This window comes from Alligator sinensis, unplaced genomic scaffold, assembly GCF_000455745.1.
Source record: "Alligator sinensis unplaced genomic scaffold, ASM45574v1 scaffold93_2, whole genome shotgun sequence".
NCBI lineage: Eukaryota > Metazoa > Chordata > Crocodylia > Alligatoridae > Alligator > Alligator sinensis.
In genome coordinates, this window is record NW_005841854.1 from 4,929,766 (window position 1) to 4,951,137 (window position 21,372).

General features: G+C 40.5%; 1 protein-coding gene across 1 annotated transcript in view; it reads left to right on the plus strand.

The window, feature by feature from the left end:
• CHRM3 (cholinergic receptor muscarinic 3) overlaps positions 1-21,372 on the plus strand; it is a 505,262-nt gene that overhangs the window by 16,326 nt on the left and 467,564 nt on the right. The window contains exon 2 of the mRNA XM_025213771.1: positions 9,344-9,408. The gene's annotated coding sequence lies outside the window, so the exon portion shown is untranslated. The remainder of the gene's footprint in view (positions 1-9,343; positions 9,409-21,372) is intronic.

Consider the following 21,372-nt stretch of genomic DNA (forward strand, 5'->3'; position numbering starts at 1 on the left):
TGGGGGGAGGGCGGGGGGGAAGGGCACCCGTGCCTCCCCAGCCACTGCTGCCATTCTCTGGGCTGGGCTGGGCTGGGCTGGGCGGGTGACTACAAATAAGCTGGGGGATATCATAGGGGACAGAGTATGAGCCATGAGGGCCAAGAGGGCAGGGGGTAGCCCTAGGGGGAAGGCGGAAGCCCAGAATGGGAGGGGGTTGTTCTTAGCTTTCAGTCCTCAAAGCCCCTGCTGGTTGGAATATGTGACTGCTCCAAACTTGAGCTAGCACTATCACTGATCAACATTTGAGCAGTTCAAAGTCAATGTGTAACAAGGCCCTAAGGCTGAAGAGGGTGTTAGTTAGTCCATATCTTCCACCTCCCACAGCTGATTTCTAACCACTAGGCTTAATACTAGTTTGGAATGAGCATCGTCCTCACTCATCCTGCTAATGAGCCTCGTCCTCACTCATCCGGCTGAAGCTGTTACAATGTGTCCAGGAACACAAAATTTGCCGAGACAGAGGCAATACTGGAGAGGACAGTCCTGAGCTCCTGCCTCCTGCTTCCAGGGCTCATGATTTTTGTCAATGAATCTGGTGCAAAATGCAGCTCTTTGAGCAGTGCACACAGCACCAAGCTAAGGACTTGTATTTTCTCTTGTTTGCTCTCCCTCTTACTATTCAGAAAATAGTTTTATAAAAATAGAATTACATAAATATGTAATTTTAAGATCACAATACACTTACTCATGTCATAAATAGTTGATATTCAAACTCTACGCACTGTTTCTTTTTTTAAGTATCTGAAGTACTGTTGTTTAACTGCAATCATATAACTAACATCTACATGTGTGCTTAAGATATACAGATCTTGTTATACTAAGGAGCTTTGAATCACTCTGTGGAAGAATTACTCCTTACTAAAAAAAAATGGCTTCAGGCACAGACCGGGACTTGGACAAACGTTGGTTCAGCCCAGCTCAGCCACACAGTGCAAGACCTTTGTAGTTGCATACTTTCTGTGCACATCAGGTTCTAATCTGTTGAACCGGAACAGTAATTGTTCCTTTCTTTTCTAATTAGCTGTTTGAACTTTCCATGGCACCGATTGTCTTTCATGGAGTTTCTCTAAGGCCCTTGGTAGACATTCAGTTAAAGGTGCGATAGGATCCAATCCACAATCCCAACAGTTGTGCCTCCTGCAAGGCAGCAGGACTGATCATGGGATCTAGGATCAGATCCCAAACATACCTAATGGTGGAGCAGGGGGAGCCTAGGTTCATGATGCTGGGCTTCCCCTACACTGTTAAGTAGCAAGCCAGTCAGCTAATCAGTGCTCCTAGCCTCTGGGGAACATGAGAGTTAAGGTGTGTCCCCATGGCTAGGAAGCCTGATCAGCTGATTGTCCTAGCCCCACATTCAATTTAAGATGTAATAGGAACCTGCCAAAAAGTTATTTCAGTACAAACTTTGTATAATGACTCTGTGGCATATTCTCCATTTTATTGCACCATTAAGTGTGTGAATGTGTAGCTGGGTTACTACTTAACATGAAATTAACTGGTCTTGAGTATAACATCTGCCAGGATCCTAAAGCGCCTCAGAAAATATTACTGTAATACAAGTGTTGCTATGATACAAATGATGATCATTTATGGGGCCTTTTAGGTGTGACTTCATTGTTCTCAAATCTGTTTAAAAACACTTTAAAAATCCACTGAAGTTAATTATAATGCAGTATTTAAATAGTAAATACCCAAAGTATTTTCCTAAATGGCAAGTTTGTTGTATCATTAGGAATGCTCAGATATAGGATTTCATTCACCAATGATTTTTCTATTTTTGGGTTCGGTGCACCTCATTTGAAAGTACACTGAGGAGTGCCACTTGCATTAGAAACATGGGAACAAAATAACAGATCTTATCCCAAACTGACTGAGTTTAAGGGGTTTTTTTTTGTTTTTATCCTATAAATAATGTAAACGTAATATTTATGACTTTGCATACAGACAATATTAAACAAGGCTAACAAGGCTATAAAGACCTATGTCACAAGTTACAGGAACAAACAGAAAATTAATTAGTAGTACTTGAGCTTTGGAAGATGAACAGTACTCAGTGTTTTTGTCCTTGTGTGTTGAAAGACTCCATGAGAGTTTAGTAGCCCAGAATGCTTGACTGGAAATTGTATTACAAATGAATGTAGGACAATTGAGCCAAATTTTAACAAATAATTAAGGATTTAGACTATTTGGCACTAAAACAAAACTTTCATTGACTGTATTGGGAATCTTTCTGAAGACCACATAATATATTGTAACCATTTAAGTAGATTGAATTAAAAGCATCTCATCTCTACAAATAATCGTTCAGGTGGTTTCAGTGTTTTCAATACTGGTTTTCTACTTGTCCATAGAAGGTTCTAGGGAGAGCATCTAAGTGAAAATTGATAAGCAAAATAGATAAGACCAGATAAACGTGTGGGGGGTGGGGAGGGGGACATTTGTGTGGGTGAAACTTGTTTGGTCAGGGTGCCTGTGCGAGAAAGAAACCTCTTTTTGACTCTTCCATGCAGGCACACGTGGAGATGTAACATTCCCATCCAGCCTCATCGGCAATTTTCAGACTCGCTAGCCTCTCAGAACTTTGTCTGATGGTTTAGGGCAGGGTGCCGGGAGGTTCTGACAATAAGGTGCTGTTGTTACAGAGTACTTCACAGGTTACCTTTAAATCTGTAAAATGGTATGCTGTTGTCAAGTTAGAACAGTTTCAGAGTAGCCACAAGTTAAGGCTTAATGCTGTCTCAGACCTGCATAACTGACTTGCAACCTGAGGTCCTGATATGCAAGGGGTGGACAGAAGCCAGGACTCTATCCTTCCTCTGGGGTGAGAGAGGAGGCACATCAATCTGCATTCTGCACATCTTTTTTTTATCCCCAAAGAGTGATTAAGTTAACTTATTAGACAAGAGATTTAGTACCTGTTCCCCAACAGGTCACCCCAGAAAGGGGAAGAGGGAATACAATTTATATTTTTTATATATTTTCTTTCAGCACCACACCATAAATCTTTTTTCTTTTTTAACTCAAAGAATGGATGAAGTGTGTTAGAATCCTTAGCCTAAAGATACAAAACATTGTAAGATTTTGAAAATGTTCGCAGAATTTTTCACGTCCTGATTCCATGAAGTATATATGACAAGAGAGTCCGTTCTTACCAGATTTCCAGCACTGTTCATCAGACTAAACAGTTTAGTGGCATATAGCCTGCAGGTAGATACATCATCATGGAGGTTGTGGCTTCTTTCACTCCACAGCTAACAGGAGCCATGGGTGGGAGAGTAGGAAAGGGGGAGAAAACTGTTTGAACTGAATGGCAGGAGGGAAAAAGTAAAGAGAAAGTGAAAAAGAATAATACATAAATAAATAAAAAGGACCAAAATCTTGTACTTGTTTCACTGAATTGGGATTGTATTAGCAGGGGGACCTAGATTAGTAATCACACACCAGGGCAGAGCTGAGATTTAGTGGACTCACAGCATACGTGCCACACTGGGGCAATGTTCTTATAAGCTGCTTGGTTCTGCCTGCTGCCCTTCCAGCTCCTGGCAGTAGTGGTATTTTCTCTTTACCCCTGATGGCAGTGAAGTCCAGCACCTCAGCATGGGTCCAGTTTCCAGCCCACCTAGTGGTTTCCATTCTCTGGCCCATTCTTTTCATGGAGGTAGGATTGCTATAGTTATTTTCACAGGGGTGCTAGAGCAAGAAGCAAAACTGTGGGAGCTGGACCTGGGTGGACAGGGTGTGCTGGGAGCAGAAGGATGTTTTGGCTTGGGGAGAACACCACCCTCCAGGGCACTAGAATTCAGGAGGGTTGAGTTCACCCATAGAACAAAGGAGTGGGAACGACTGAGATTGGTGCATCCTGGGATGCCTGAGGAACTTTTATCTCCCTGCAGCAAATTAACAATACCCTGGAATGACCTTGGTAAAATGGATCAAAGATAACCCTTGCTTGAATTGGCATAACTTTAAAACATTTAGAGCATGAATTAACACCCTTTAATGGGTGAATGCTCCCATTCTTAATGCCTTTGTGACTGTTTAATGGTAATCTGTATCACAACCGTAAGAGATATTAGTTATCATCACTTCTTCCTGCATCATCCATTTTCTTCATAGAGAGATCCACTGTTAGATTTCCACTGGCTGACTGAACAGTTCCAGTGAGCTAGTTGGCCTATAGTGTTCTATTCCAAAGAGAGAATGGTCTGAAATCTTCATGACAAGCTTGCTGTTTCTATTCCTGGGAACACTTCTTAATTTGGGGCCTGTTCTCAGTTGTTCAGTGTCTTGCATAGTAATGCAGAACAGCTTTGGAGCGATTTAAGTTTGTGTAACAGTTAAAAAAAAAGAATAGCATTTTCAGAGACAAGCAATTTGTAAAGGCTTTCAGGTATCATGACACAGCTTCATAATCACTGAGGCTAGGCATTTCAAGAAGTGATGTCAGAAAGCCAGTCCTGTTCAGTAACATTTGCAAACAAGTAGTTTAGATAATTGCTGTACTTGCACTCTAACATCTACCTCCAAACCAGCTATTTGTTGCAGCTGAGCCATGATATTTAAAAACATGTTATTAATGGTATTTCCCCCCTCTCTTGAATTTATTTTTTGAAAGTAATTTTTGTAGCAATAACAGCTGGTTAAAGGAAATTTATGCCAGTAAATGTTTCTTTAAGTAGGTCCTTTAAATGATGGTTAATGATTAATCTACACATAATCTTTTTTATCCCCAAAGGCTGATTACATTATTAGGCAAGAGATTAAGCACCTCTTCCCCAACCTCACCCTCACCCCAGAAAGGGGAAGAAAGAATACAATTTATATTTTATATATTTTCTTTCAGCACCACACCATAAGTCTTTTTTTTCCCTTTTTAACTCAAACAACTGATGAAGTATGTTGGAATCCTTAGTCTAAAGAAGCAAACTTTTGTAAGATTTTGAAAATGTTAACTGAATTTTTCATGTCCTGATTTCATGAAGTATACATGACAAGAGAATCAGTTGTTACCAGATTTTCAGCACAGTTCATCAGACTAAATAGTTTAGTCATCTTCAGTGTTGTGTTATTTTCTGAGCAAAATAGAAAAGAAATTGGACTTATGCATGCTGCATGAACACCTTGACCTTATGTGGTGACATATTCAAGAAACCTAATTATGATTTTACCCTGACAAAAACAACTTCTAGAAGTAGTGTAGCTGGGCATGTGTGGCAGGCAGTGCATCAGCCCTTAGCATTGGTATAGAACAGGGGTGGGCAAAATGCAGCCCTTGAAATGTTTAGAAAATTAATATTTATCTGACCTGGGCTGCCTGGCATGAGGCCCATGATGGCTTGCCAAAACTCAGTAAGTGGCCCTCTGCCCAAAATAATTGCCTGCCCCTGGTATAGAAGGTGTGCCAGTGTGGCCCCCATCCCTCTCCCCTAAGGAGTCTAAGTGGAATTAAGCCCCCCGGGGAGGATTTGCCATGGAAAGAACAGTCATGCTCCTGCTGAGGTAGAGGGTAGTAAATAGGGTACCACAAGCAGCTTCTGGGCTAAGTACAGACAGTCAAAAAGCCTGAAGCTGAATTGATTCAGCCTTTAAAGGTTACTCTAAACTGCAGAGCTTAAACTGAAATAGAAGCGACCAGACATTTACCTTTGATTCAGGGATTGCAGCAACATGCCTGTAATGGCTCATGCCAAAAACTGGTGGGGAGCAAAAGAGAATGGCTCTCTGTTCACTTCCTCTTCCTGCTGCCCCTGAGGTCTCTGGGATTTGCAGTTCAAAAAATCACAACAGTAGGACTCTGCAGAGTTGCTTATCACTTCCTGCTTCCAGGTGCCTCTGGGATTTTTAGTCCACAGTTGCAGCCCAGCAGTACTTTTGAGCGGGGGAAGGAGTGTTTAACCCACCTTGCTGGCCCCAGCCCCCAGCCATGGTTTGCCTGGGAGGGAGGGCAAGCCCCCCTGCAGACTGGGCTGAATCCTCAGCTGGACTTGCCTCCCCACCTCCCCCACTTGTCAGCCAGTCCTCACTACTCCAGTTAGGGAACAGAGGGGTGGTGCCAGCCCTGCTCTCTGAAGCAGACAGTATAGCCCAGCCCAGGGCTAGAAAATATGCTGTGGGACTGTGATTTAACTTGAAACAGGAAGGCACGTGGGATAGAAGTTTCATAAACTAGTTTAACCTAAATCAGTTCATTCAGATACTACATGCAGCCTGGTTTATATTAAACCAGTTTCAGCCATTTTGAAACTGGTTTATGTACACTGAGCTTCTGTTCTGTTACAGGTTTAAACCAGTTTCTAATCATGTAAACTGGTTTATGTGTAACTTCTGTCCCTAGCCCTGGGGTGTTTGAGCCACTTCCTGTCCTGCAGTTGCAGCAGGCCAAGCCTGCACTTCTACAGCACAGTAGCAGCTGCTGCCCAAGTGAGGAGATTCCAGGCAGAAAAGACATTCCCTCCCTGCTCCCCTGCCTTTGCTTTCTAGGGGTCAGCAAAGTTCCCTCTCCCCTGCCATCCTTGCTGGAGGCACTGAAAGAGCTTGCTACACTTCTGACTTCTAGTAACTGCGTGAATTTTGTGTGTGTAAGGACAATTTAATGAAGCCCTTGTATTTTGGTCTCACTGCACCCACAGCAAAGAGATGTGCTGAATTTAGGATATCTCAAAGTTCAAGTGAATTTCAGTGCATCTTTCTGGTATAGTTCTAGCCCCCCACCCCACCCCAAATTTAAAAAAAAAGAAAAGGAAAAGAAAAGAAAAGAAAAGAAAAAGAGTCAGTGTTTCACAAATTCAGCTGCCCATAACTGGCTATCTCAGCCCATTTGAACCTTTCTGTGTTTATAGACTGTAGGACACAGTAGTATTTGTGGCCATCTGTCAAGGGGTTGGTTCTCCATACTTTATGATGCATATTTAGGATGCCACCTTTGTGATCACTTCCTTTATTTTTCTGTAGTCAGTTCACCCTTTTTCATATGAATGAACAGCCATAAATAATTTTCCAAAATGTTAGATAAATCTTTCTTGATTATAAAAGTAACGTTCTGAAGTGCTTTCAGGGAACATATTGCTTGAGGGCTCTTACGTAAGTCACCTACAGAAAGGACAGGGCTAGATAATAAGAATCAATCAATGTCTGTGCTTCCTTAGGCAGAAATAATATATTTGAAAGTTTAGGTCTGATATCTGGATGGCTTCTAATATGTTCATTTCATTTTAGTCTCAAGTATCTGAGAGCTAAAGGCTAGGCTAGAATATGAACCTAACCTAATACTCCTGGGGTTATTCCTATGCCAGCCCAGGCAGATGGAAATAGCAGGCGGGAAATGTAAGGGGTAGGGGGAACAAAGCAGATAAGTACCTCCCACCCATATAAATAGAATACTGAAAATTGCCAGGTTTTCATTTTTCCTTGTTTCCAGGAACTACTCAGTTGGCTGGATTAGCAATATTGGCTTACCAGTTCTCTCTGTTTAATGTTTGGCTTTCCTTATGTTCTACTTTAATTATTTCTAGCCACCTTGTACCTGCCACCCCAGAGTCCTTCATATGTAACTCTACAGCATGTCTATTGGAGAATAAGAACCAGGCTGTGATATACCCATGCTTTTGAGGTTATGCAATCATCTGTGGAACCTCAACTAGTCCACCTATGTGGAATTTCAATTTATTTATAGGGAAAAAAAATCAGTAACAACTCCCCTTAACACAGGTGGGGCCATTTTCAGTCCTCCTGTGATGCATCTTTATCAGGAGAGCAACCAACTCGCTCCCCCACACTCACACCCACCCCCCAAGAAAAACAAAACAAAACAAAACAAAACAAAAAAGATGCTCCAGCATAATGGAAAGTTCAGCATCATGCTAAGAACCAGGAGAACATGTGGTATGATCTGTCCCCTATTTCCCTCCATTGCTTGAGGCTAATTAGATTGTGCACATCATAATGCTTGCTGGCCAAGCCTCTTAGGACCTTGGTACACATTAATTTTAGGTGGCTTCTGGAGCTCTTAACTCATGGGTTGTCCACACAGTAACATCTGAAACTAGTTTTAAACATACTCTAGGTGGCTTAAAATTATACCACTCCAGGCCAAGTTTATCTCTGATCTGTGTTACCTAGCTTGTGTTTCATTAATGTGTGGCCACTCCTAAATTATAGTCCTTCACCATCCCAAGATGCACTGTCCCCTTCTCCACCCTCCTGTTCTGTGTGGATAAACATTCTACCCCCTGAACTGTACTGCCCAGCAGTTGTTTCTGAGACCAAGCTAACTCCCCCACCTGCCCACGGGGGTATGACCTTTCCACCACCAGTAGTGTAACCCCATGCAAACAGCCTGCAGAGCATATGCCAGCTAGGCATGTTGCAGGGCACAAACGGGTCCCCCTCCACACCCCAATCCCAAATCCTAATTTATTAAAATTGGAGATTTTTTCTTTAATTTACTTCCTCTTTATTTCTTTTTAACTTCTTTTTCCCCCTACCTTATCTTTTGGTGGCTGACTTGCATCATGTTACCACCCTTCTCACACCCCCATTTCCATTCCACCTCCCATTTCATTACCTACCCCCATCCCATTAATCCTCTGCCTCCCAGCTTCATGTTCCCATCCCCACCAACCCATCTCACACACCCCTGAACAGGCCCCTGCTCACCAGCCCTTTAGTGGCAAGTCACAGTTGTGCAGGTGGGGGATAGTAAGAAAAGGCTTTTAGCCTTAAGGTTTGGCTGCTCCAAACACAAGCTACCACTAACACAGATCAACATTTGACAAGGTCAAAGTGCAACGTGTATCAAGGCCCGTACATCAATCTAGGAGGAATACAAGTATCATTTTTGTCTTTTTTTTTATACCCAAAGTAACTCAAAGGTTATATGTAGTCACTTCAATGACTTCTGTCACTGTATTACATAATTCAAAGCATTTCAGCATGAAAATACCAAATGCATGTTCTATGGTGTTTAACTAGGAACTTTTGCTAAAACTGCTCATAAATTCTGGCATTGAACCCAGAAAGCTGGATACCTAACATTCCTGTGCTTTGTATAACCCATCAGCCACACCTGTGTTGTGTTCTTCTCAAGAGCTTTTGTACATGGAATACAGCCTAATTCCACTTAAAAAAAACCCTTCAGCTCAAGTGGCAGACATCTATGTTATGGAGCTAAAGAACCTATCTTCAAACCTTTTTATCCATCTTTAGTCAGGGGGCAGAAATAATCTGTTATGGATATTTACTAAAAATGTAATGACATTTCTTATAAAATTCTATTCTTTTGTATGCACTGTTTTCACAGTTGAGATTGAGGCCCAGTATTGATACGTATTAAGAGGCAGTTACATCCTGTTGCAGAGCATGATGGTGAGTTTGTATGATGGAATCAGAGTGTACCAAACTCATTGCATATATGGTCTAATATAATTTTATTAAATGGCAACACTTCTTAATTCTCAGTTCTGGGCAGGATTCAAATTGATAACTGACAGATAAAAGATGTTATACCTCATTAGCAACATTTTGAAACACCTGGGCCCCAGAAGTGCTAGACTAGTACTTTTGGAGGCTAGCATTTTGTTTCCTGTAGAGAGGTTTATAAAATCAATCTCTGACCTTTTGAGACCAGGCACAGAAAGGGTTTTTTGCTTCTTGGATGACTAGGGGAAAGTTGCTTGAAGACAGCCCTCTAAAGTACTCCATCCAATTTGAAATTAATGGTTCTCATCAACAAATAAAAACACAAAATGTAGTAGTAGAACAAATATTAATGTACAATCTAGATTCACTTCTCATATGCAATGAATTATTATAAAATAATTTAATTAATTTCTCCAAACTGCTGTTATACAAGGGTCCTCAATAAGGATTACAGCAGACACCTCTTGCACTTTTATTATGGAAGCTACTGGAAGGAAAGGTATGTTATTAATCTTTGGGCAGATCCTCCCACAAAAAAGGACAAAATGCATATTTTTCTTACAGGGTTACCTAAATATTGACAAGACAACTTTACAGTGCCGGGTATTAGAATTCCTAGGGCACAGACAGAAGTGACAATTTCCACCCGGTCTGGCCACAGAAAGTGGTCTGGAGCCGTGACCAGACACAAGTGGCTGCAGACTGCTTAAAAATGGCAGACTAGGTGAAAATCTGAAGCCTCATTGCAGGAGGGGTCAGATGAAGATGTTTCTAAACAGCTTATCTTCTGTAACTTATGTCTACCTGCCTGCCAACCTATCACTGTTTTCAGAATGGGAGGGAGGAAAGAGAGCAGAGGGAATTCGATCTGGGTTTTCTTCAGCCCCCAAGGTGGGCGGAGGTGGGGGGTCCAATTCAGCTACCCCCACCCTCCAGCATCATCCCTAGAATGAGCTCCCTCTGCTTCCTTTCCCACCTCCCATTCTGAAAACAGAGACAGGCTGGGAGAGAGGGGCTGTTGCTAGAGGAAACCTGCTGCAGGCTCCCAGCCAGCAGCTAAATTCCCCTCCCTCCTGAAACCAACAGTGAATTTCTGTTTGGTTTGGGAGATCGTTGTAACTCAGAATGCTTCCTGCAATGTGTTCTCAGTTACAGTGGGGAGCTGCACTTCTGTCTGAACCCCTAGTTTCTATTCTTGGTTCTCAGAAGAGAATGTGAAATAGTGTTACACAGTATAATCAGATGTAACAATTCCTGTTTAGGTTTTCTGTGGTTACTGGAGCCAGGATCTCTGGGTGTAAACATCTTACCCTAAACCACTTGACCTATATTTATATGAAAGTAGTAACTTCTGTATATAGCTTTGTTGAAAAATGGTGACACAAAGATATGATGTTTTACTGTGAATCATAAAAGTGTCTAATTTGCCACACTCCTTCTGAAAGTGTGTTAAGTAGTGAGTTTTCTCTTCTGTATTAAGGACCTGACATCTATTTCAAGCTTATCTATGAAATGGCTAAATGATTGCTTTCCTCAGAATTTTAGTGATGCTGATCTTAGCTGTTCTTATCACAACAGGAAGCCAACTGTTAATCACTGTTGCAATACAAGCAATGATAAATAATTAATTCAGCATGGCTTCGTGGCCTTACCTAACTTAACATTGCAGAGAGGTATCCTGAGCTACAGTTGCTTTACAATTTGCAGTAGTTCAGGTTTGCACCTTGCATGGAGATCCTACAACCACAAACATATGAATTTGCTCATTCAAATAAAGCTGGTTAATATTTTTGCCCAAATTATTTCCTCCTCCTTATTGTAGATTACTAATGGCTGTTATCTTCTGAACATTTACAAAAGAAAAGGAGTAAATCCTTTTGTCATCTTGACTTCAACTTTTCCATAGATAACATGTTTTTTTCCACTTTATAATAAAAGAGCTGCAAAAAAATTAAGCATTGTTTCTTTATAGGAAACCAATGGATTAGCTAGAAAAATATCTTATGCACACACTGCTGAGTAATGAGCCATCTCCTGTACAGAAGCTTGACAGCTGAATACATGGTTTGATGGCTGATTTCAATAGCCAAATCTGTTGATTTAGGAAAAGAGGGAAAAGTGTATTTTGAATGCTTGGGAAAAGAAAAAGAACAGAGATGGAGGTTGGAGAGGAACTCTTAGTGCAAACTGAAGAATTATTCTAAATAAGGCAATTCTGAATGTTCAAAGAAGAAATGTATACAGCGGGATAGATTCAGTCCTAGTTTTGTAATGTTTAAAATAGCATTTATCACCTGTTCATGACCTTGAATGTCCCTACTATACATCAATATTTGTATGTCAGAGTTTCTAAACTATTTTATTTAAAAACAGCAGTCAACTATTTAATACTATCTAAATGTTTCGCAAGCTTTTTATTAGCCATATGTAAAGTATAAAAAAAAAGCAAAATTATATATCTTTTTCTGGGAAAGGATAGTGTTCCAAGGAATTTTCAGTGCTTGAACTGTAAGGAAAGAAAGCTGGGCATGAAAAAGAATTATGAAACACTTTTGTTTCCCTGCTGTATTGCAAATTTCCTGAAAGACTTTGGACAAACTTTTGTATCTATATAAAAAGCTTCTTTATCTACATAAAAAGGGGGTGGGGGAAGAAGAGGAGAAAGAGTGGGATCACTTAACCACTTCAAAGAGTGTGGCTTAATTCCTGTTTAAGTATTGCCTTCCTCTTAAGTTTCATAGAGAAGCTTAAAGGTTTGGCCACAAATGCAACTTCTGACAATTCAGGGGAGAGGGAGTGCTCAGGAACTGCTACTTCACTGCTTTTTAGAGGCACAGCACCCCACATGTTGAGGGCAGGGGTATCAGGGCTATGGTCACACTTTTAACCTTTGCAGAAGAATTTCCTTCATTTTCAGATATTCTATATTCTGAACAAGTTATTTTCTGCCTGAAAGCACTTGTTTTGTTTCAGCCCAAAGGTGAATGTTTATAGAAGATTTAAGTGTTTTATTTACTGGTAGGGGGGAGACCAGAAAGGTACGGAATCGTGTTTTAACACGAACATTTGTTTTGTCAAACCTGGAAGTCCCACTCCTTTTTTCTGTGTGTATTTGTGTGCATGTGCATTGTGGGGAAGGGGTGGGTGGGTGGTAGTTTAACATACCTTGGGTTTTAAAATGACTTGCATACCAAACAACATAGATACATATAGCAGAAGCTTTTGTGAGCCTTAGCTAACAGCATCAGAACAGTGTATGAAATGGAGAAAGTGATTAGAATACAAAAGCCAGGAAAGGAGAGTGGGGAGGGGAGGGGGGGGTGGATTTCAGAAAGAAGATATATGAACATACCTGAGTAAATTTGTGTAGACTGATTGCAATCCATTTTATTCAACTGAGTATTGTGTCATCCATGAGTAGAGAGAAGTAGTTAGCCATATTAATCTGAAATAATCTGTCTCTATTTTATATTTTATATACACACACACCTCAACAACCCCTCCACCCCCTTGCTTAGTGTATAAGGTGCAAATCTACCCTGCCTTTTTCTTTTAATATGACTGTGAATATGAAGTAGTATTGGGGACCTTGGCATATACCTGATAGTTTAGGTCCCTGTTCAACAAAGGGTCCTTAAAAAAAGTTTGCTTGGTTAAAACTAAAAGAAATAGTTGTCAGGAAAGCTTGCAAGGAAAAATGAAACTATGTGAAATCTAAGTGAAACTGATATTTTCTTTTACAGAAGAAATTTAATCAGAGCTACGCTTGCAGGTTTCACTTATTTATAAACAACAGCATATTGTAATCTGGGAACATTGTTTGCTTTCTATTTTGGGGCCAAATCTTGGAAAATGGACAGAACCCCCCATCTTGGATTTGAATACAAGGCAGCAGAGGGGAAAGGGTGGCAGCTGCTGCGGCTCTGACTCTGGCTCCATATAATAGTATCAAGCTTTTTATTCCCCCCTTTCTACTAGTAAAGAAAAATTACAGTGTCTTCTAGTTCATATTGGATTTTAAGGCAAGGGTTCTGTTTGTTATAACAGTTTGTTACCATAGGAGTATAAACTGAAAGGTACCAATGATGAGTTAGTGTAATATATTATATTAAATAAACTTGTCCTGTTAGCACTGCTTGCAAGACTTTGTTTACATTACAGTAAGCTGTTTTCTGCTGCATTTAGTATTCTGCTATACAAGTTAGTTAAGGGAGCTCATGACAGCATGGTTTGTTTTCTCTATACAAACTAAAAGGCGTTGTTTTTTTTTAGCATATTTGCTTGTACTTGGTTGCTTTAAAGTTACTCTATGGACATCATCAACCCTATCATCTTAAAAAGAAAACTGATGAAAGGCAATCTTATCTGCTTGCTCTCAAATATAAAGGATGGACAAATATTAAATATTATATTTAGAATTCAGAGAGATAGCAAACACTATTGAATAACCTTTCATAAGTATGTCCCTCTCCTTCAACAGCAGATGAATTTCCATGAAATGAAATGAATTAAAAGAGTGAGTTCAATCATATGCAGAGCTTTGGCTGCTTGATTGGCTCTGTTATTCTGAAATAACTCCACTGATATTGGTTCATGTCTGCCTTCAGTCCACCTGAACAGGTGTGACTAATTTGGCCTGCAACATCTTTATTAATGGTAAAAATGGATACACTGACAATGGGGAGGGAAATTGAGCCCAAATTTCTAGTCCTAGCATAAATTTGCAGGCCTGATGATGGAAGGTAAAATTCCTCTTGCCAATATAATCTGTACCCCAGGTAAGAACAAAGCAGGCCATCATACTTTTTTTCCCCCAGAGCATGTTTTAGAACAGAGGTTCCCAAACTTTTTCTTATTCTGTACCTGCTTCCAGATTTACCAGCTGCCCATGTACCAGCATATGTTTTATATTTTAACCCCTTAAATGCTAATTATTATTATAATGAAAATTAAATCTGCCATTACACAATCTCTCCCATGTACTTCCTAGAAATGTCTTGCATACCCCTAGGGGTATGCATACCACAGTTTGGGAACCCCTGTTTTAGTCTTCCCTTGCTGTGTATGAGGTTTAAACCCACCTCCCCCTCCCTCCCTGTGAACACTGGTCAATGGCAGAAACACATTTTAAAATTTGTTTTTGGATGCTCTTTTTTACAATAGCAGGGCTTTGTTTTGAGGTTTTTTTCTTTCTTTTCTTTTCTCTTTTACATAAATGCTTGGACAGGATCAATTTCTGTGTCTCTGCTTCTCTGATTCTTTTTTCCTCCCTCCCTCCCTCCTGCATTAAAACCTATACTATGCAGTATAGGTCCACCTAGTTTATTCATTCTGTGCTCCCTCCCCTTCTCTTTGCTGTGCAGATTACAAATCTTCGAAGCTCAAATAAGCTGATTCCTAGGAACAGAGAATGGTACTATGGAAGCAGACCAATTAGACAAAATTGGGCCCATTAAAAGCATACACCATCAAACCCTGCAATCCCTCAGATTCAACACAAGTGGGAAGCTGTAAACTACCTAATGAAATGAGACCTTTTGGAGGATTTCCAGTTATATATATATATAACACTGCTCTTAATCTGCAGTAACTACCACACATAATCAGAGCAGTGTACACAAGGTATCCACTATGGTATTATGCATACACAGTTTTGTTTATATGTGAGTTCACAATAGCAACTAAATTTCAAGTCTGTAACACTCCATTATACTCTGTTGCCACAGAACTTACTGCTGCTTTTTTTGCTTTTTTTTTTTTTTTTGCTTTCTTCCCATTAGTAAATTATCTAAGTAGTTAAAAATGTCCTAGCTTTAACTGCATATTCTGGAGCTATGAAGCATGGTAGTCTAATTTTCAAAACGACACCATTATGAGTTGTTTGGGATCTACAGACTATTCTCATGGGATGTATTGTGCAGCCAGAGTGACTTGAAATTTGTAGAAAGCAATGGAATTGAGGATGGGAAATAGATTGTAAGCATGGATTTAAGAAAACATCTATATTTGCGGAATATGTATATATAGGTAATGCTTCTTTCTAATGAATTTGAGGGAAGCAGCAGGAACTCTTAGAACATGCCAGTCATCCACTGAAAGAATGTCTGTCCTGTGCCTTTATTCTAAAGGAATTGATCATATATTTTTTTATCTTAAAAATTGCTTGCAAATTTACAGTAGTCCTTTTCATTACACATGTTGTATAATAACTAACATTGGGTCTAACATTCCTTGTCCCACAACCTGTTTCCCACCATTTGAACACAGCAGCAATTTACTGAAAATGTCAGTCAATGAAAATAAACGATGATGCGGGAAATCAGAAATCCCATGAATCTGGTTAAGTTCTTCTGACCTGCATAAGGGGGTGCATTCATATTTTAATACAGAGGTGTTCAAACTTCCAGGCCAGCCAGCTTGAGGAGTGGCGTGGGGCCAGATACATTTTGGGTTTGGCATGTGGGGTCAGTCCATGGGGATGATCCAGCCATGGAGTGATTTTGTATACTGCCCTGGCCCTGCTTGCCTGATACAGCTTTGGCCCGACCCCCCTCCCCCACTGACCTGAATCTGTGTGTGGGGCAGTCAGATGGTCTACGGCACTCCCCATGGGTCCAGAAATTTGGTGGCAGTGGAGCTCCATGGGCCAGATAACACTGCCTTGAAGGCCAGAGGTTGAGCCACTAGTGTTTTAATACATGGATTAGACTGATACCGTATTTTACATACTGGTGTGTGATTTTTTTTTTTAATTAATACTTTCAAGTTTGTATCAACTTTACAATAAATGAGGACTCTACTATAGTTTTAAATGAAATACTTAAATCTCTTTCCTTCTCTATGTGTATTTAATATCCATCACTAATAATAACCTAGAAATAGTTAGACAACTTGCATACAGATTCCCTAAGATGAATTACAGTCAGCTAACATTTCTTAAACACAGCTTGTTCTGCCAACCCAAAATAATACAGTCTGTTTAAAATTTATATTTAGTGTAATTCCTAGTCTAGACATGTGGTCCAAATGTAAGGGGAAAGAGAGAGACCTTGGGCACAGACAGTAATGCAGCTCCCCACTGTAACTGAGAACACTTTGCAGGAAGCATTCTTAGTTGAAACAATCCCCTGGACCAAACAGAAGTTCATTTTTGGTTCCAGAGGAGAGGGGACTCTAGCTGCTGGCTGGGACCCTACAGCTGGTTTCCCCTCTCTCCCAGCCTGTCCCTGTTTCAGAAAGGAAGGAGAGGGAACTCATTCTAGGGGTTCCCCAGACAGTGCTGGAAGGGGGTGTGTGTTTTGGAGCCCCCCAACTGAGGGGGGGTGGGGGGAACTCCAGTACAACTGCCCCACCCTCCAGCAGGGACTGAAAAAACCCCAGACCAAACTCCCTTCGTTCCCTTTCCTCCCTCCCATTGTGAAAACAGAGACAGGCTGGGAGGCAGTGCAGACAGAAGTTATAGAAGACAGTATGTTTTGAAACATCTGACCCCACATGCAATGAAGGTTCACATTTTTACCCAATTGCATTTTTTAACCTATCTGCAGCCATGCACTTGTGTTTGGTCTTAGCAATAGACCACTTTCTATAGCTAGATCAGGCAAAAATCGTCACTTCTGTCTTGCACCCCTTTTAAGTATTTGACTGGAAGTCTGTTATATAATAGCATATGCTCCGTTTTGCTATTTTTTTACGTTGTCAATAAAAGTGACCCCAGTATCACCTGAGCACTTTTTCTAGTTTGTTTTTCAGTGAAAAACTGACCTTCCCAATAAAATTCTAGAATTGGCAGCTTCTTGGCAAAGAAGCAATAACACTTAAATGTTTCACATGGAAGCTGTTAGGATTAATCCAATAATGTTTGTAAACAACTTTTAATAGGACAAGTAAGAAGTATTATTTGTACAAACTATTATCTGAAGTTATACACTGCTCAAATGGACCAAGGCAAATCACAAGGTCCAAAGGCACACATTCTTAAAGGCAGATCAGTGAAGGTATTAAGATCAAGATAATCCCAAATAGTAACATAGTCCAGTGCTAAGCATATCTTTTTTATATGAGTAATTATGAATCCAAGCTCTAATAACCTAACTGAAGATGGGTTCTGTGAATGGTACTTGGTATCCATTTATTTATTTATTTTGTCAAGGCTGCTATTCCTCTCCAGGCTTTTTAGGTAAATTCTATTTAGTCTGGCTCAGACAGTGGTGGAATAATTTACAGAGTCTTTTGGAACATACAGAGCTAAAACTTATTTCACTTTGTGCCTAGACAGCATGCACATAGCTGTGTAATTGCAATTTGGGACACTAATACACAGTTTGAGATTCTAGTTAGCCATGAGAGGGGGAGAAAGAAGAGTGGCTTCCCATCTTTTAGCCCAGTAGGCTAGTGGCTAAGGCACTCACCCCTGGGTCTGGAGGAACAAGTTGTAGACCCCCTTCATTCAAAGGGGATTTAAATCTTTACTTCCTGCTTCCCAAGAGCACTAGTCTGCAGGCTAGATACTGCTCAGGTGCCTCTTGAAAGTGACCACCTATACCTTGTATCTTAATAGTCATTGGATAAAATTGATAAACAGCCCTTTAAAGTTTCTGCACCATTGGGAACAGGGATACATGTCAGAACCTAATGTCCTATTCCTTCCTGAGCAAGATCTATCCCACTAAGCCATACATCTTCTGACTCATACTCTTCTTTCTGCATCCACATACACCTTCCTCTTTTAGCTGTCCAGTGCAGCTTCACCTTGAGGTGAAAGGGAGGAGAGCAGTCTGAGTGATGCTTGAGCCTAATGCCTACTTGTCATGGGGTTTTGCCCAACTAAAATTTTGGGACTTGCCCAGACTGAGCGATTCTGTTGCTCCTCCCAGCTGCCTAGCTGAAGTCTAACCCTGCTGAGCATGCTCACTGACCTAGTACAGGCAAAGCTGAATCATAAGTTGCGTGTAAGTGCCAGCAACTGCAGTTCTGTGACTGGGTATGGGTCATTTAGGTGTGTAAAGTGAGTCTTTAGTGCAGAGTTTATCAGCTGGTGTTTCACAATCCTAGAGATGGTAATAAAGCAACAATCACAGATCTCATGAGGTATCAAATTTTCTTGGGGTTTTTTTGTAATGAAACTCTTCCTTCAGCCACTTAACATTTAATTATTATATGAACCTGTCTAAATGCATACATTTTCATAAACAGCAGGGCATTGGCCATTGTCACCCTGTGTATTACCTGTGACAGATTAGGGTGTTGTATCTTATGGTTATGTCAGGGTTGACTGTGTGATTTTGCTAATAGTTTAGGCAAAGGATTTGTATAAGATGGTCTGGATAGGGGTGTTCCAGCCCCAGGCTGGGGATTGGATTAGACAACCTCTGAAGATTTCTTCCAGCCCTGCTTTTCAAAGATATTATGAAGTTTATTAATGATACATTTCCTTCATCTTTAACTTTATAACACGTGTAAAGGGTCAGAAAAAGTTGTATTTTTTCTGATAACCAGTGACCTCATCTATCCCCATTCTAATGCAGAACCACTCCCTATTTTCTATCTTTTGTACACTCAGGCTGATGACTCCTTAGTCACTTTTGAGTCTAATAATCAGGCAGCTTTTTCCTAAAGTCAGCCTAAGCCCTCACTTTCTAAGTTTTCACTCACTACTCTAATTTGAGTTGTACTCTCTTAAACAGTTCTTTCTTATCTTTTGGATAGTTTTGTTGTGCTTGGGTCAGGATGGGAGCATCTGTAGCTTTTAATGCTTTTTTTTCTTTAAATATATTTTTCTTGAACCACTTGCTGCTCTACTCTGTTCTAGAGTCGGTCTTCTGGAAAGTTTCTGGAAGTGTATGTAGTTCCTATAAATACACTATTTCAGGTGGGACCAGAATACACCACAGAGATGTACCCTGCTGTACTCAGCACTGGTAAGACCACAGTTGGAGTACTGCATCCAGTTTTGGGCACTGCACTTCAATAAGGACGTGGAAAAGCTTGAGAGGGTCCAGAGAAGAGCCACCCATATGATCAGGGACTTGCAAGGCAAGCCATATGATGAGAGGCTGAGGGACCTGGGCCTCTTTAGCATACAGAAGAAAAGACTGAGAGGGGACTTGGTAGCGGCTTACTGCTATATCAGAGGGGAACATCAGGAGCTCAGTGAACAACTGTTCACTAGGGCACCCCCAGGGAAGACCAGGACCAGTGGATATAAACTCCTGGAAGGCAGCTTCAGACTTAATACCAGGAAAAATTCCTTCGCAGTCAGGGTGTCCAGACTGCAGTCACCTACCCTGGAGGTTTTCAAGAGGAGACTGGACAGTCACCCTACCCCAGTTGTCTTCCTGCATAGAGCAGGAGGGCTGGACACTGCCTCCCCACCCCCTGGGAGCTGCTATTTGAGTAGAATTCAATCCTTATGAGAAGTTTTTTTGCCAGCTCAATAGTATGTTTCACACCTCAATCAATTCCAGGATCACTCAGGTAAGCTTAACAATCCTTCAGTTTTCTATTTTCTATTTTAACTGTGTGATTATAATTACATTGCTGTGTGCAAAAATGATGCATAATTTCTTTAATTAGGAATTTAACAAAATTGGGAAAATAATTGTGGATAACATTTTTATCAGTCAGTTATGTATCTGAATCCAAACTGCACAAATTACTGGCAATGTTGCTGTGTAAGATGCAGAGAGTTTAATTTTTCATAAGATGCTGAGGAATTCCCTTCACTACAGCAGGGGGTGAACATTTCATTTTAGCAAAGCAGCTGGGTTTAATTTTTAATTTCTGACTTAACTGTAAAAGATGTGTTCTCCCCCCCGCCCCTTGTGCCTGATAGAAGAAAGACTCCTTGAAATTTCCCTAACACTAACATTCATGGTCATCTAAGTCAGTGATACTCAAGTGTCCTTAGTAGCACACTGTTGCATTAATACAAATTTAGTTTTCTATTCTCTAGTTACTAGCAGAAGACGTAATTAGGTTCCTTTTACACTTTCCATTTCAAGTCTGCAAATCATGTTGTATTTTTGTTTTCATTTTTAATTGCAACTTTAAGTATATTTAGTTATAGAAATATCTCCACAAAAATAACCCTTTCATTTGTTTGAGTGAGAGAGAGAGAGAGAGAAGAGAGATGAATTGCAGTTTAGGTTTCTTTTGAAAAAAATGTTGATATGTTCTGGTTTCTCATTTTCAAAATATTCATGACCTACACAATACAATGAAAGGTCCTGAGCTTTCCTTACTTAAGTATCTGCTAGAGAAAAGAATTAATTGTCATAAAAATTTGAAGAACAATATAAAATTTCAAGTATAGACCATTCAAAAATAAGGTACCATAAAGCCAAATTTTAATTTATCTTTATAGCTTTTAAAACCAGTTGGGTGACTTGAGTGATATAGAATGTTCGTTCTAAAGAGAGTAGTGCAGCAATCTCAATTTCAGCAATGAAGATTTTTTGTGTGCGCAAAATTTGCCTAGGGTAGATAGGATCTTAAGGAGTTGTTTCTCCAGGTCTTTGATCGTATTACAGTTTGTATTACAGTTTACAAACAAAATTCACTGGAATCTACAATACTGGGGGTTGGCAAGTATTCTTGTGAGGCTGTGAGTTCAATGGGAGCTGAGGATGTTTGGTGTATCATAGAAATGCTCCGTAATCTGTAAAATCAAATGTTAACTTGGGGTCTGAATAAGCATTCAGATAACCTGACTCAAATTAGGCAGCTTACTTTGAGCTATCTAAATATGCGTTAGGTTCTGCTGCATGCAGTTGACCACATTGGCAGCCCAAGGTAAGTAAATTGAGTGGGGCGTGGGGGGCAGCTGGGTACTCCGATGCAGGGCTAGCAGTTCCACAGGAAGGGTGAGAGAGCTGGCTGGGGGGGGGGGGGGAGGGGGGGAGAGGGGGG